Below are 15,763 nucleotides of genomic sequence, written 5' to 3' on the forward strand. Positions count from 1 at the left end.
CAAACAGGCTGAATATTTATACCTTGCTCTATTTGTTTCCAGTTTTATTGAGATATAATTGACATTCAGCACCATATAAGCTTAAGGGGTACAACATAATGACTGGACTTGCATATATTGTGAAATGATTACCACAATAATCATTACCACAATAATCACAATAAATTTGGTTAATATTCATCATCTCATATAGATTTTTTAAAAAGAAAAAGAAAAAAATGTTCTTTTTTTCCTTGTGATGAGAACTCTTAGGATTTACTTCCTTAACTTTCAAACATACCATATAGCAGTGTTAACTATAGTCATCATGCTATACATTACCTCCCCGGTACTTATCCTATAACTGGAAGTTTGTACCTTTTGACTACCTTCATCCAATCTCCCCATCCCTCACCTCTGGTAACCACAAATCTAATCTCTTTTCCCATGAGTTTGGGTTTTTGTTTGTTTGTTTTTTTAGATTCCAATTATAAATGAGATCATAGAGTATTTGTCTTTCTTTGTCTGACATTTCATTTAGGATAATGCCCTCAAAGTCCATCCACGTTGTCACAGATGGCAGGATTTCCTTCTTTTTTATGACTGAATAATATTCCATCGTGTATATACACACAACTTCTTTATCCATTTGTCCATCAATGGACACTTAGGTTGTTTCCTCCCTGTTTCTTTCCTTCTTCCCTTCCTTCCCTTCTTTTCCTTCCTTCCCTTCTTTCTTTCTTACTATTTTTTTCCTAATTTTTTCTCTTCAGAGAACATGTGTCAGTTGCATACTTAAGTGGAAGTTAAGTCCACTTTCAAAGGAGGATATTCCCAAGTTCCTGCATAACTGACCCCTGTCCGTGGTTTCTCCAGAAACCTCAGAACTGAGCCACGCGGAGGGGGCTTATTAATGCCACCAGTGAGGGGGAAGTAGGGGACAGACCTGGGCGTGGGCAGGGGGTAGGGGACATCAGTATCAGGGGCCCTGGCGAGATCATGAGCAGGGAGGTGTGGAGGGCTCATAAACAGCCATGAACCCACCTCACAGATACACCCAGCTTGCAAGCCACATGGGCAGGTTACATCATGCCCTTCAAGCTGGTCCCTGGCTGGTTTGTGGCATGTGGATCTGGGCACTTGCCACACCCTCTGTCCCCCACCACATATCTAGGTGGGTCAGCTGAGTTACGTGGAGGCTGAGAAGCCTCTTGGGAAGAAACACATGAACCTTGAACCGCATACACAGCTGGAGTCATTCATACTGAGAATGACTGGCCACCCTGGAGATGATGAGCTGGGTGGAATGTGCGGGTCCCTGAAAAGAATTCGTGAAGAGGGGAGGGGCCTCCCACAGAGGGAGCCCCACTTAGAAACGGGCCTCGGTGGTGTCGGCGAGGATCCTCCTGTCTATGATGCGGCAGCTGCTCTAGGCTGAGGTGGGTCTGTGCTCAGGGCAGAAAGCATGTGCGCATGTGTGACACTCGGGACCCAGGAGAAGAGCAAACTACTGCTGTTCCTTGGAGACTGCCAACATTTCCTGCTGAACAAGCAGAGACCTCCAGACCTTGGGGCCTCTCGGGGAAGCCCACGTGAAGACTGTGACCGGCAGAGGTGGCTGTCTCAGAGTCATCAAGGAAGCAGCGGTGGCCCAGCAGAAGGGGCAGAGGACAGGCAGGGTGGCCTGGGATGAACCATCCCAGAAGTGGCCATCTGTCCGTGGTAGCTGGTTGCAGCAGTATTCATTTCCTATTGTTACTATGGTAAACTACCACAAACTTGGTAGCTTAAAACAGATGAATTCTCTTAGAATTCTGGAGATCAGAAGTCCTAAAGCCAAGGTGTTGGCAGGACTGCATTCCTTCTGGAGGCTCTGGGGGAGAATCCATTTACTTGCCTTTTGCGACGTCTAGAGGTTGCCTGCATGCCTTGGGTCACGGCCTTTTCCTCAAATCACTTCGACCTCTGCCTTCTGTCCTCTGCTTCTGTCATTGCATCATCTTCTGGGACTCTGACCCTTCTGCTTCCCTCTTACAAGGACCCCTGTGATTGCATTGGGCTCACTCAGGTAATCCAAGATAATCTCCTCATTTTAGGATCCTTAATTTAATCACATCTGCAAATCCTCGTTTGCCATGAAAAGTAATGTATTCTCAGGTTCTTGAGATTAGGATGTGGACATCTTTCGGGGGCCATTATTAAACCTAGCACATAACCCAAGAGGGCAGGCCGGACGTCTTCTTGGGGGCTCTCAAAAAGATGTGAGGGATTAGCACTGCTGAGAGTAGAGTTTGGGGCTTGGAGTTAGCAGGCTTTGGGCATTCGTACTAAGTGGTCGTTCAGCCTCACAGGGTAGTGAAGCTTGGGCACACTTATGGGTCAATACAAATGGGGAAACTGAGGCCCAAGGGGAGCTAAGGATCTGTCAAAAGTTGCTGGGCTAGTTCTCCAGCTTCCCTCCATGCTGTCTGTTTCACTCAACTGACGTTAGAGAAAGGGGTGCTGTCGTTTGTGGTTGCTCTTGTTTAAAGCAGAGAACAAAATCTACCAGATTTGGTGGGGGTGAGAGTGCTTTGCAAGGGCCTGGAGCCCTCGAGCATGAGCAGCCTGCAGAGACTTGCTGGGCGTCTGTGCGCTTTGAAAGGCTCTCCCCTCACTGCGGCTTTCCATCCAGGGAGGGTAGAGAGGGGCCAGTGCCACCTCAGGGAGTGATGGCAAAGGGCTGGTTCCCCTGAGGCTACCTGGCCGCTGTGGTTACCTCTGGCTCTTTCCACAAGGAGGAAGCTCTCCTCCGGCCCCAGATTTAGAATGTGAGGTGGGTTCTGGGGATGAAGGGAAAGCATTCGGTACCCAGCCAGCAAGAAGGCATTTCTCTCTCTGTCTCTGACCCTCTGGAGAACCCACAGGTATGTGTGCCTGGGTGGTGAGGGGAAGGGGGAGGTGAGGCTACATGCTTTAATTTTTTTTTCTTTCTAATTTTATTTTATTTTATTTTATTTTATTTTATTTTATTTTATTTTATTTTATTTTATTTTATTTTATTATTTTATTTTTAGGCTGCGCCAGGTCCTAGTTGCAGCATGAGGGCTCTTTAGTTGCGGCACGTGGGAATCTTTAGTTGTAGCATGCGGGATCTAGTTCCCTGCCAGGAGTCTTAACCACTGGACCACTAGGGAAGTCCCTTTCTTTCTATTCTTGAGTCGGCCAGCTCTCAGTGAATTTGTTAGAAAGAACCACTGATAACAGAACATCGGGATTTTAGTCCCGCCCCTGCTTCTCTCCCAGCATATGACTCTAGATATGTCATGTGACCTCTCTAGGCCTCGGTTTACCCATCTGTAGCATCAAGGGTCAAACTGGATGATCTCCAAGGTGCCTTCAGATTGATCCAGCTTATGCTCGAATGCTTATGACAGCTCCCATCCCCGCCAGTCGCCCCACTGCTTCCTTGTACTCCTGGGCTCTCAAGCCCAGCTGGTCGCTAGAATCAAATCCCTACCACCATCATCACACTCGTTTTGTTCTCCACTGTGCCCAAGCAGCTAGCCTGGGGCCCGGCCCGCAGCAAACCAGGCTCCCTGAACAAGTAGGGAATGAATGAAAGGAAGAGGCCCCAGGCAAAGGGTCACACTCCCTGCGCCCAGGGATGGGCAGTCCCTGGTTCTTGCTCTCTTCTGCAGAGAACTGCAGAATCCCAGGAAACCGGTTGTTAAGGAGCCAAAGGCCGGCTACCAAGTTAGATAATGAGCGCTTGGGTTTTTCTACCACTGTTTACCTTGTGTTAAGTACATGAAAGTGATGTCATTTCTGCACCCGTCCAGCTGGTGCAGCCGACGGGGGCTCATCAGGGGCTCCTCGCCTCCCCATTCCGGCCACCCCAACCCTCATCATTATGGGGTGGGCCGGGGCGGGGGTGGACATCGGGGCCAGTCAACCGCCCCATGTCATTGCTCTCTCGCAGCCCCCCATCTCTCTCCCTCCCCCTCCCAAGTTCATCCACTCTCATCTCTCACCAGGAAGGCTGTGCTGGTGTCTCACTGGCCCACCTGCTGCCAGCCTGTCTCATCCAACCCCTTCAACCCCCAAGGCCAGAGGGAGCTCACTAAACAGCATCCTGCCTGGAAGCCTTGGCTGCCTTCAGTTTTGCGTTCAGAGGAACGTTTAGCCTCACCCCCGGCCCTAGAGAGCTGCCCACCCATCCAGCCTCCCGCTACTTCCCCACCACACCCCGGACTCCAGCCTCAGACCTTCAACCAGCCAGAGGTTCTTCCACATTCTGGAAGGTTTACCTTCTTTTCTTCCCCAAGAGCTTCACCTCTGGGGACCCCCCTTCCCTTCACCCTAGTTCCTCCTCAGGCTCAGAGTACATCTCAGAACCAACCCTCTCCACTCCACCCCCAGCCCTCTTCCCTCTTATGTGCCCTTGCTGCGTCCTGCTTGGAAGAAAAAAGTCAGCGACATTCAGAGACTGTCAGAGGCTGCAAAGTTTGCAAGACACAGAAAAGGCCCTGAGGCTTGCTGATCACCTTAGGGAGGAGATGTGTGTGGGGTGAAAGGAAGGGTGAGAACTTTGGTTGGGGAGGTAGATGAGGCATTCCGGGCCAGGAAGGGCCCCTCTTGCCTCTGGCGTCAAGGCAGTGAGAATCCACCTCCTGTTGACCCTGATACCCTCTAGCTGGCCCCTCCCTCCAACCCTCCCTCCCATCCTGCCTGGCTTCGGGAAAAGGGCCTGAGCCCTTCAACAAAGCCCTCACAGCTGCTTCAAGCATCCTCGGGGTGCAGTGCGCATTGGGTCAGTGAGGATGGCCAGCAGGCGGTCACAACAGCCCCAGAGAGTGGCCAGATCTGGGCCTCAGGAAGGAACCAAGGATGGGGGAGGCCCCGTGGGATACAAAGGAAGGCATGACGGCTCCTCGCACGTTCTCTGAGGGTGAGAGCAGATTTGCTGTATCCACTGCGGCCCTTGGCTGGTTTCCTCTGAAGCAGCCCCAGTAGGCTCAGTTGGAAGGGTCTCCTGTTCCGGAAATTGGTTCCCACCAGAGGACGTGATCAGAGATGCAAGCTCAGCCGAGGACAAAGTAAATAAACCATGTGGTTGGTGCTCCATAAAGAGATGGCGAGGGCTTCCCTGGTGGCGCAGTGGTTGAGAATCCGCCTGCCAGTGCAGGGGACACGGGTTCGAGCCCTGGTCCGGGAAGATCCCACATGCCGCGGAGCAACTAAGCCCACGGGCCACAACTACTGAGTCTGCGCTCTAGAGCCCACGAGCCACAACTACTGAGCTCGTGTGCCATAACTACTGAAGCCCGTGCGCCTAGAGTCCGAGCTCCGTAACAAGAGAAGCCACCGCAATGAGAAGCCTGCGCACCACAACAAAGAGTAGCCCCCCGCTCGCCACAACTAGAGGAAGCCCACTCACAGCAACAAAGACCCAATGCAGCCAAAAAATTAATTAATTAATAAAAAAATAATAAAGAGATGGCGACAAATAACAGCCAATGTGAGCTCGTCCACTCCTCAGAGCACCCGCTGACAGGGCACTGTAGCTTCCCTTTTGCACATTTTGTACACTTAGTACACATTTGTGCACACGCTTAAAGCCAGGCAAGTACCTTAACCACCCTGAACTTCTGTTTCGACTTCTGTTAAATGGGCTTATTGATACCTATGTTACAAGGCTTTGTGAGACTGAATGAGGGAATACAGGTGACAGGGCTCAGCTCATAGTAGGGTATCAAATCTTAGCTTCCTAGGAATAAGGAGCCATCCTGGCCATGGGGCAAGATGGTAGCTAAGGGCGGGCAGGGGTCTTTGACCGATGAAGCAAGTTGGGACTCCAATATGGGAAGATTAGGATGAGTTCTCTGAGGCCAGACTTCAGGATGCCTGGCCTCTGGGCACTCCCTTCCCCTGGCCTCTTCCCACCGTGCCCACCCTTCCAGGCCCAGCCACCCGGTGTCCACCGCCTCCTGTCACTTGGCTCATGGGTCATGCAGACCCTTGGGCTCATTTCCTGGCCCATCCCAGCCTGGACCATTCTGGAGTGGAAGGGCTAGTCCAGTTGACTCCTCGTCTGGAAACCCCCGAGGCAGGGGGCGGGGGTGGCGAGGCCTGGTTTCATTCCGGTTCTAGAATCGCTGTTCCCATTCCCCTGACTTGCCAGCCATGGCCACTTCCTCCCCCCAGGCTAGGCCAGCAGTTGCGCTGCCTATAAATAGAAGAGTGAGATTCCTCATGGCCCAGTGAATGGGCCAACATCCTGCCTCTGCCTGACTGAGCCCTGAGTCACAGGCCCCCACTGGAGGCCCGCCCCGGGCAGACCAGGCCCGCTCCGCTGACACGGCCTCAGAGGAAGCGCTGGGCAGCGGAGAGTCCCTGGGGAGGCTGAGAGAGGCTTAGAGAAACGCGGCTGGCATTTCCTCCCTGTGAGGCCGCCCGGGGCTCGGCACACTGGCTGGCTCACCGGGGAGCGTGCTGAGGGACCCGCGTGTGCGTGTGCACGGCGTGTGCCAGGGAGGGGTACCGGCTTTGGGAAGCCCAGCAGCCTCTGCATCCTCGTCCGCGAGGGTCACGGGCAGGGGATTCCCTGAGAGCCTCGTCTGTGCTCACAGCGCTCTTGCTCTGGCTTTGCTCGTTTCAAAGCCAGAACGAAACCCACACAGAAAGAGGCACATCCAACAATCGATGGGAAGGCTGGAAAACAGGCCTGGGCAGGGGTAAGAACCTCGACAGCTCCAGAAGGCCAAGTGGCCAGAAGGGCAGGCGCAGACTGGGAGTAGGAATGTGGGGCAGGAGGCGGCGGGGGGGGGGGGGGGGGGGCTCCGGCCCTCTTTGTCACTCTGCCCAAGAGTCAGAGAGAAGGAGGCTCTGACCGGCTGTCCTGGGGTCCCGTGTCCACCCTGTGGCTAGGGCAGGGTGGAGGGCCCCGGGTCACAATCTGATTCCTGGAATGTGGTTTTGCTTTCTTGTCTATTTCTCTCTCCTCCACTAGATCCACTAGGTTACACGCTCAGTGAGGACACGGCAGGGCAGTGTTTGCTCACCACTCTGCACCCGCCACATATTTGTCACATGAACGCTTGTCTACCCACTCACACTCATCCACATACTCTCCTCCGCAGACTCACTTGCACATGCATTCACACAGACACACACACACTTGCTCCCCTCCATGGGCCTCTTCAGTAATTTGGGAAGCTTGAGCAGCCCCTCATCCACTGTCACCTCCAAATCTCTCTTTCGGGACTTCCCTGGCGGTCCAGTGGTTAGGACTGCGTGCTCCCAGTGCAGGGGGCGTGGGTTCGATCCCTGGTCGGGGAACTAAGATCCCGCATGCCACGCAGCGCGGCCAAAAAACACAAGAAAAAAACAAAAAAAAAAACCACCCACAAGTCTCTCTTTCACCCGGCTGCCCCCCAGGCAAAAAATCCCAGCTGGGGAATTGCAACCTCTGCAGTTTGGACCCATGAGTTCTTCCTAGGAAGAGTGAGACATTCTCCTGATTCATACATAGGCATCCAGTGATTTCTTCTTCCAGAGGGACCAGGGTGGAAAAATGTCCTTCTGCCCCCATTTGAAAATCCTTGCTGGTTCCCTGTTGTCCACAAGTTGATGTGCTATCTCCATTGCATGGTTTTCCAGGGGCCACAGGGAACTCCTGCCCTTCTCCAAACACTCCATGCTCCTTCATCCCTCTGTGCCGTGCACGGGCTGATCCTGCCACCTAGAATGTTCTCAGCTCCCCCCCTTCCCAGCCCCCGTCACTTGCTCAATTTGCAAACTCCTAGTTGTATTTCAAGACCCACCCAAATATCATCTCTCTGTAAGACTACAAATCACATTAAGTTTCTGCCCCTCCCTTCCTCAGTTTGTCCTGAATTCTCCAGAAACACAGAACTATGGGCTTGGCGAGGCCCTTAGAGACCCATAGTAGTTTGCAAACCAGGAGTGGTTGGAAATGTGTGGGGCGTTTTCCGGTTGCCACAGCAACAGGGACTGCTGTGGGCATTTAATGGCCGGGGCCGGGAATGCAAACTAGGAAGAATTGTCCATCCCGAAGGTCAATAGCAGCCCACTGAGAAACACGGACCGGCCTCTTTTTTGATGGGGAACCCAAGGCCAAGAGAGGAAAAGCGTCTTGTCGAGGTCATGCAGTAAATTGGGCACTAAGGTGGTCGGCACCAACTTCCTTGGGGGACCACTCCTGGGTGGTGGGCCTGAGAGTGGCCCTCTAACCCTCCAGGTCCTCAGGTCCTGGCCCGGCCACACTACTGGCACCAGGGATGTCATAGGATGTACGTCGGGGAATGACCCCCACCTCCCACCAGCTGCTGCACCTTCTCCTGCCTGTGCTGGTGGACGGATGGCCTGACATGGCTGAGGATGTGCCTGGAATATGAAACTAGTATCCCCCGGGGAGGACAGAGCTGGGCTTGCGGGCTGGGGCCAGGGTTCTACAAGTAGAGCGTCTGACTCCGTGAGCTTATCTGAACACCAAGAAACCTACCCTTTAGGTCTGAGCCTGGGCACGAGTGACTGCAACATTCCAGGGGTCAGCCTGGCCATGGGAGGCGGTCAGGGAGAGGCAGGACCTGGTGTCCCCTTTGTTAGCCCCCAGCCCTGCTCCGAGAAGGCATGGCCATCCTTCCCCAATCCCCCACCCTCAGCCCGGCCACCCCTGACCCCTCCCATAGGCTGGAGGGACTTTTTAAAAACTGAAAATTATACACAAAACCAGAGACAATAAATCATTCCACTGTGAAAGTCATCAACCCATGGCCCATCTTACCTCATCCAGACCCGCCTCCCCATCCACATCCCTCTTCCTGCCATCACTTTGAAGCAGATCCCAGGCATGACATCAGCTCATCCATAAACACATCAGTGTGTATCTCTAAAAGGACCCTTCCTTACAAATAAACAGACTAAACCATAATCATAACACCATGATCACACCCCCAAAATTAATAATAATTCCTAATATTATCGGAGTCAGTGTTCACATTTCCAGTTTTGACATAATTATCTTTTTACAGATTGCTTAAATTTTGATCCAGATAAGGTTTCTACATTACAATTGGTTACTATGTCTTTTGAGTCTCTTTGGGCCTAGTGTTTTGTTGTATTTATTGGAAGAAACTAGTTGTCTATCTTGTTGCATTTCACTCCATCTGGACATCGCTGATTGCTGCTCTTTGGTGCAGTCGGATGTGTTCCTCTGTCCTTTGTCCTGTAAATTGTTAGAAGCAGAGGTTTGATCAGATTCAAGTTTGGTTTCTTTTTTTTTTTTTTTAATTTATTTATTTAACTTGTTTATTTTTGGCTGCATTGGGTCTTCGTTGCTGCGCGCAGGCTTTCTCTAGTTGTGGCAAGTGGGGGCTACTCTTCGCTGCGGTGCGCGGGCTTCTCATTGCAGTGGCTTCTCTTGTTGCAGAGCGCACGGGCTTAGTTGCCAAGTTTGGTTTCTTTATTCTTTATTTTATTTATTTATTTATTTATTTATTTTAATTTTTTTAATTTTTATTTTATTTATTTTTTCTGGCAAGAATACCTCATTAGGTGGTGCTGAGATCTTCTATCAGGACGTCCATGGTGTCAGATTCTCTTTGTGATGTTAGCTGCCGTTCAAACAATTAATTTGTTAGGGACTGCAAAATGATATTATATTTTATTCCTTCTGCTTTTATTAGCTGGAATCTGTCTATGGAAGAAACTCTTCTATTATTAGTTACATAGTGATTCTGTTTGAAAGGGACTTCTAAAGTTTATCCACTCCCTCAGACTCTGGGGTAGGTGGTTCAGAGAGGGCAAGTCCCTCCTGAAAGGACACACAGCAAATTGGGAGCAGGACTAGAATTCAAACCCAGCTCTGCTGCATCATGTGTGGCACTGGTCTGGAGGCAGGGTGGTGGAGCAGAGAAGGTTTGGGTCTGGGAATCAGTTACCTGGACTTGAATCCAGGACCTGCCATTTATAAGCAGTGGGACCTTGGGCAGATCATTCAGCCCTGATGCTCTCATCAGGATAATCCCTCCTCCCTCATGCAGCCCAAGGCTCACCAACTTTTCAGCCCCTTTGTAAGAAGGAGCAGGCCAGCCTGACATCACCACGTGGGGCACATTCACAAGCCATCACTCAGGTCCATGGCCTATCGCTTTAATTTTTTGTGGCTACTTCAAGACCTGCCTAAGTACCCCGCCTTTCCTCCCAAGGGAAGGTGCCCAGAGAGAGTGTTTCTTAGATCACTCAGGCCTCTAGCAGCAAAGCCGTTAGCTCAGGACTAACCACATAATTGTGGGATCTTTTGTTCAAAAATTATTTAGAATTTCAAAACAACAACAGGAAAGCATCAAACCAAGCACAGGGCCCTTCTGAACACAGGCCCTGAAACTGGCAGAGAGGAAGCTTTGTCCCAGCGGCCGGAAGGTACATCTCATCCAATTCAATAAAAATGTGACCAAACACAAACCCCAATCCAACTAGCTGCAGTTAAAAGGAGGTGTTTACAGTAAATGGTATTTAACGATTATAGTCATGTAAATGCTATTCCATGGCTTTTAATCTTTTGAGTCAACCTGTGGACAAAGCAGTAAAGGCTTGATTGTGGAGCAGAAGAGGATGTGAATGTCAATAACAGGAACAATGTAAAAAACTTAAGAGTTTACCGAGGTGGGGTGTGAACTGGCAGAGGAGAGGGTAGGGAAGTTGTCGACTTCTCTTTGAAGATAGCTAATCGGGTTAGTTCCAACTTAGCTTAAAACCAAAATACACTCTTTAGAGTGGTTTTATTATCTGGTCTGCAGAAGAATACCAGAAAATTATCCAAATGCCTAAAATAACCTAAATGTACCAAAATTGTCAACATACATCCCCAGTAGAATCTCCCTGAAGGCTGGCAAAGCATTGTTCATTTTGCATCTTTCCCTGGTTCCCTCGACATGTGGGACCTTAGTTCCCCCACCAGGGATCGAACCCGTGCCCCCTGCAGTGGAAACACAGAGTCCTAACAATTGGATCACCAGGGAAGTCCCTCCGTCATCTTACATAGGTACAATAAGAAGAAAAAAATTAAAATGTTTTCTTCCAAAAAAGGGGAAAAAAATGCATATGGATTGGAATGGAAAAAAGTTAAACCATCCTATTCAGAGACAATCTGATAGCTTTTTGTAAAAACAACAACAACAACAAAAACCCTAAGGAATTAATAACAATAAAAAAAGGTTCTCAAACTAATAAGTGAGGTTCACAAGACCTGAGGTTACCAGAACAATATACAATTATATTTCTATGTACTAGAAGCAAACAACTGGAAAAGAAAAAACAAATTCCTTTTACAATTGTAAAAAAAACAAAAAAAAAAATGTTTTCTTCCTTGTGACTCTTAGGATCTACTCTTTTTTTTTTTTTTTTTAAATTAATAGCTACTTTATTTATTTATTTATTCTTAGCTGTGTTGGGTCTTCGTTTCGTGCGAGGGCTTTCTCTAGTTGCGGCAAGCAGGGGCCTCTCACCATCACGGCCCCTCCCGCTGCGGGGCACAGGCTCCAGATGCGCAGGCTCAGCAGTTGTGGCTCACGGGCCCAGTTGCTCCGCGGCATGTGGGATCTTCCCAGACCAGGGCTCGAACCCGTGTCCCCTGCATTAGCAGGCAGACTCTCAACCACTGCGCCACCAGGGAAGCCCTACTCTTATTATTATTTTAAATTACTTTTTTAAAATTAATTAATTTATTTATTTATTTATTATTTTTTTGGCTGTGTTGGGTCTTCGTTTCTATGTGAGGGTTTTCTCTAGTTGCGGCGAGCGGGGGCCACTCTTCATCGCGGTGCGCGGGCCTCTCACTGTCGCGGCCTCTCTTGCTGCGGAGCACACGCTCCAGACGCGCAGGCTCAGTAGTTGTGGCTCACGGGCCCAGTTGCTCCACGGCATGTGGGATCCTCCTCAGGCCAGGGCTCGAACCCATCTCCCCTGCATTGGCAGGCAGATTCCCAACCACTGCGCCACCAGGGAAGCCCCTATTATTATTATTTTTTTAATTGAAGTACAGTTGATTTACAATATTGTGTTAAGGATCTGCTCTCTTAACTTTCAAATATACCATATAGCAGTGTTAGCTATAGCCATCATGTTGTATATTACACCCCTAGTTCTTATTTGTCTTATAATTGGAAGTTTGTACTTTTAACTGACTTCATCCAATTCCTCCTCCTCTCAGCTCCCATGCACCCCCTACCCCCACCTCTGGTAACAAATCTCATCTTTTTTTTCTATGAGTTTGGCTTTTTGTTTATTTTTATTTTGTTTTAGATTGCACATATAAGTGATATCATATAGTATTTGTCTTTCTGACTGACCTATTTCACCTAGCATATTGCCCTCAAGGTCTAGCCATGTTGTCACAAATGGCAGGATTTCCCTTTTTATGGCTGAATAATATTCAGTTGCATGCATGTATATGTTTGTGTGTGTGTGTATATACCACAACATCTTTATTCATTCGTCTGTCAATGGACACTTGCGTGTCTTGGCTGTTGTAAATAATGCTGCTCTGAACATGGGTGTAAAGATATCTCTTTGACATAGTGTTTTCATTTCCTTCAGATATATTCACAGAAGTGGAATTGCTGGATCATATGGTAGTTCTGTCTTTAATTTTTTTTGAGGAATCTTCATACTGTTTTCCATAATGGCTGCACCAATTTACGTTCTCACCAACAGTACACAGGGGTTCCCTTTTCTCCACATCCTTGCCAGCATTTGTTCTCTCTTGTCTTTGGATGATAGTCATTTTAACAGGTGGGGTGACATTGTGGTTTGTTTTTTTTTTTATTTACTTATTTATTTATGGTTGTGTTGGGTCTCCGTTTCTGTGCGAGGGCTTTCTCTAATTGCGGCAAGTGGGGGCCGCTCTTCATCGCGGTGCGCGGGCCTCTCACTATCACGGCCTCTCTTGTTGCGGAGCACAGGCTCCAGACGCGCAGGCTCAGCAATTGTGGCTCACGGGCCCAGCCGCTCCGTGGCATGTGGGATCCTCCCAGACCAGGGCTCGAACCCGTGTCCCCTGCATTGGCAGGCAGACTCTCAACCACTGCGCCACCAGGGAAGCCCAACATTGTGGTTTTGATTTTCATTTCCCTAATGATTAGTGATTTTGAACATCTTTTCATGTACCTGTTGGCTACTCATGTATCTTCTTTGAAAAATGTTTATTCAGGTCCTTTGCCTGTTTTTTAATTGTATTATCATCATCACCATCATCATTATTATTATTACTATTTTGCTATTGAGTTGTAGGAGCTCTTTATATATTTTGGATATTAACCCCTTATCAGATATATGGTTTGCAAATATTTTTTCCCATTTCATAGGTTTCATTTTATTGATCATTTCTTTTGCTGTGAGAAGCTTTTTAGTTTGATGTAGTCCCAGTTGTTTATTTTTTATTTTGTTGCTTGTGCTTTAGGTGTCATATCCAAAAACATAATTGCCGAGACCCATGTCAAGGAGGTTTTTTCTTATGTTTTCTTCTAAGAGTTTTATGGTTTGCAGTCTTACATTTAAGTGTTCAATTCACTTTGAGTTAATTTTTGTGACTGGTTTAAGATAGTGGTCCATAACGTACACTTCGAATAAAGATATTTAAAACTGTATATATGAACGAATAAAAGGATGAATGAGGCCCTAGAAAAGACACTGTGAAAACGAGATCAGTTTGCAAGACAGACTCCTGGCAGACACCCCAGTGGGTTCAGATGTCAGCCAAGGACAAGCAGAGAGGGCAAAACGTGAACCTGGGCCTGGGGGCCAGGTGGCAATGGACCAACTTCATTCGTTCACTTAGTGGATGTCTATTAATCACCTACCCTGCACAGACACCAGGCACCTGGGTATATCAGCAGCAAACATGAATCCCCCGCCGTGGGGAGCTGATACCTAGGGTAGGATAACGTATGGAGAGCAGCAGTGGCCCCTGGGGGAACGTGGCCTATGCATCCCCAAGACTGCATCCTCCTGGGAGTGTGTTTGTAATACTATTATTAATTGCAATAACAGCAGCGATCATTTATAAAGAACCTATGGTATTAGTCAAGACCATTTCAGTTTTAAGTAATAGAAACACAACTTGAACTGGCTTAAGCAACCAAAAAGGAAAATTTTTGTGTATGTATTAATTTCTAAAAATACCAGGGGTTACCTAGCTGCTGCCATGGTGGATCCCAGAACTCCAAGGGCGACACCAGGTGTCTGTGTCCTGCTCCATCTCTCGGCTTTGCTTTCTTCCGCCGTCACTGCACTAACTTCATTCTCAAATGTCCACATAGTAAAAATAGCCTCTGGTAGCTCCAGGCTAAGGAGCTCAGCAAAGAGCAAGCATCTCTTTCCTTATTCCAGAAATTTCAGGGCACTGTTGCAGGGACCGGTTTGACTTAGGTCTTATGCCCAGGCCTGAGCCAATATTCGTGGTCAATATTGAGATGTGCTGGTTGGCCTGGGTCTGGTGGCAGGTGTGGGAATGGGGTGGGATGGGGGACAGCCTCAATTTGCCCAGTAGGGACTGAGAATGGAGGAGGGGTGCTTCCCAAAAGAGAGCAGGGCTGTAGTTGGACAGGCAGCCTCAATGATGCCCTTCCCCAACTCTGCACCAGGCACAAACCAAGTGTCAGTTAGGCATCCCACCAGTCCCAGGTAGTGAGACCATTCTTATCCCCATTGTACAGATGGGGAAGCTAGCTCAGAGAGGCTGAGTACCTTGCCAGCCTCACACACCTGGCAAGTGGAGGATAAGGGAGCGTGGATTCTTTTGTACCAGACAGAGGTTACTGGGGGAGGCCACAGCCTCTGACATAACAGCATGGAGTCAGAGAGGATTTGGCTGATTAGGCCTAGTGAATGGAGGGGGAGAGAGAAAGGAGAATAATCTGTGATGAATTTGGCACCATGCTTGCCCCCTACCCAGTCCCCAACCCCATGGCCATGACATGTCGTGCATCTATTCTCTTGTTCAACGTTCACTGAGGCCGTGTAGTGAGGTCCCAGGAGCCAGGCTACAGAGTTCCCTAGAAAGCGCGGCCCTTGCCAAGGGATTAAGTGCTGATACTTTAAGCTTGGAAGTGGAATTCCAGGGTGCCAAAAGTGAGGGAAGAGAGAAAGGAGGTCGGGAAGAATGGGAAGCAATGCAAGGTGATGTATAACCACACTGCTGTACAACAAACCACAGGTGGAAAATGTGCCTCAAGTGGTCCAAGGGACAGAGGATGAAGGAATTTATCCTCATCTCATCTCCGACTGTTACCGAACTCAGGTCTGGCTGCTCGCTGCTGAGAAATCAACACCCGAGAAGCAGTTGTTGGTAGAAAGGAAAGTTGCTTTTAATCAGAATGTCGGCAATCTGGGGAGATGGGGGACTCAGTGTCCCCCCAAAACCACCTCCAAAGATTCTGCTCGGCCATAAAAGTTTTTAAGGGGAAACAGGGAAGTAATCTCAGTTAATCATTGAGATAGGGGGGGTCAGAGTCGTCGCCATCCCACACCGTGTGCAGGCTTGTCGACTTCTTGTGATTCTTCTTTAGACGCTATCTTGTTCACACAGTTTGCTCGTGGGATTACTGCGGGGGAAGCTGGGAAAGAGATCTGGTCATCTGTTAATTACTTATCCTTCATTCCTACTTCTTTGATCTACAGAAAGAACCAGAAAGTTAGGCAAGGTTTTGTGTGATCAAAAGATCTGCAAGGTGTGCTAGGTTACTGGCAAGACAAAAGGGCCTCCTGCAGAGAGCTCTTTCCT

Source organism: Eschrichtius robustus, chromosome 20 (genome assembly GCF_028021215.1).
Source record: "Eschrichtius robustus isolate mEscRob2 chromosome 20, mEscRob2.pri, whole genome shotgun sequence".
NCBI lineage: Eukaryota > Metazoa > Chordata > Mammalia > Artiodactyla > Eschrichtiidae > Eschrichtius > Eschrichtius robustus.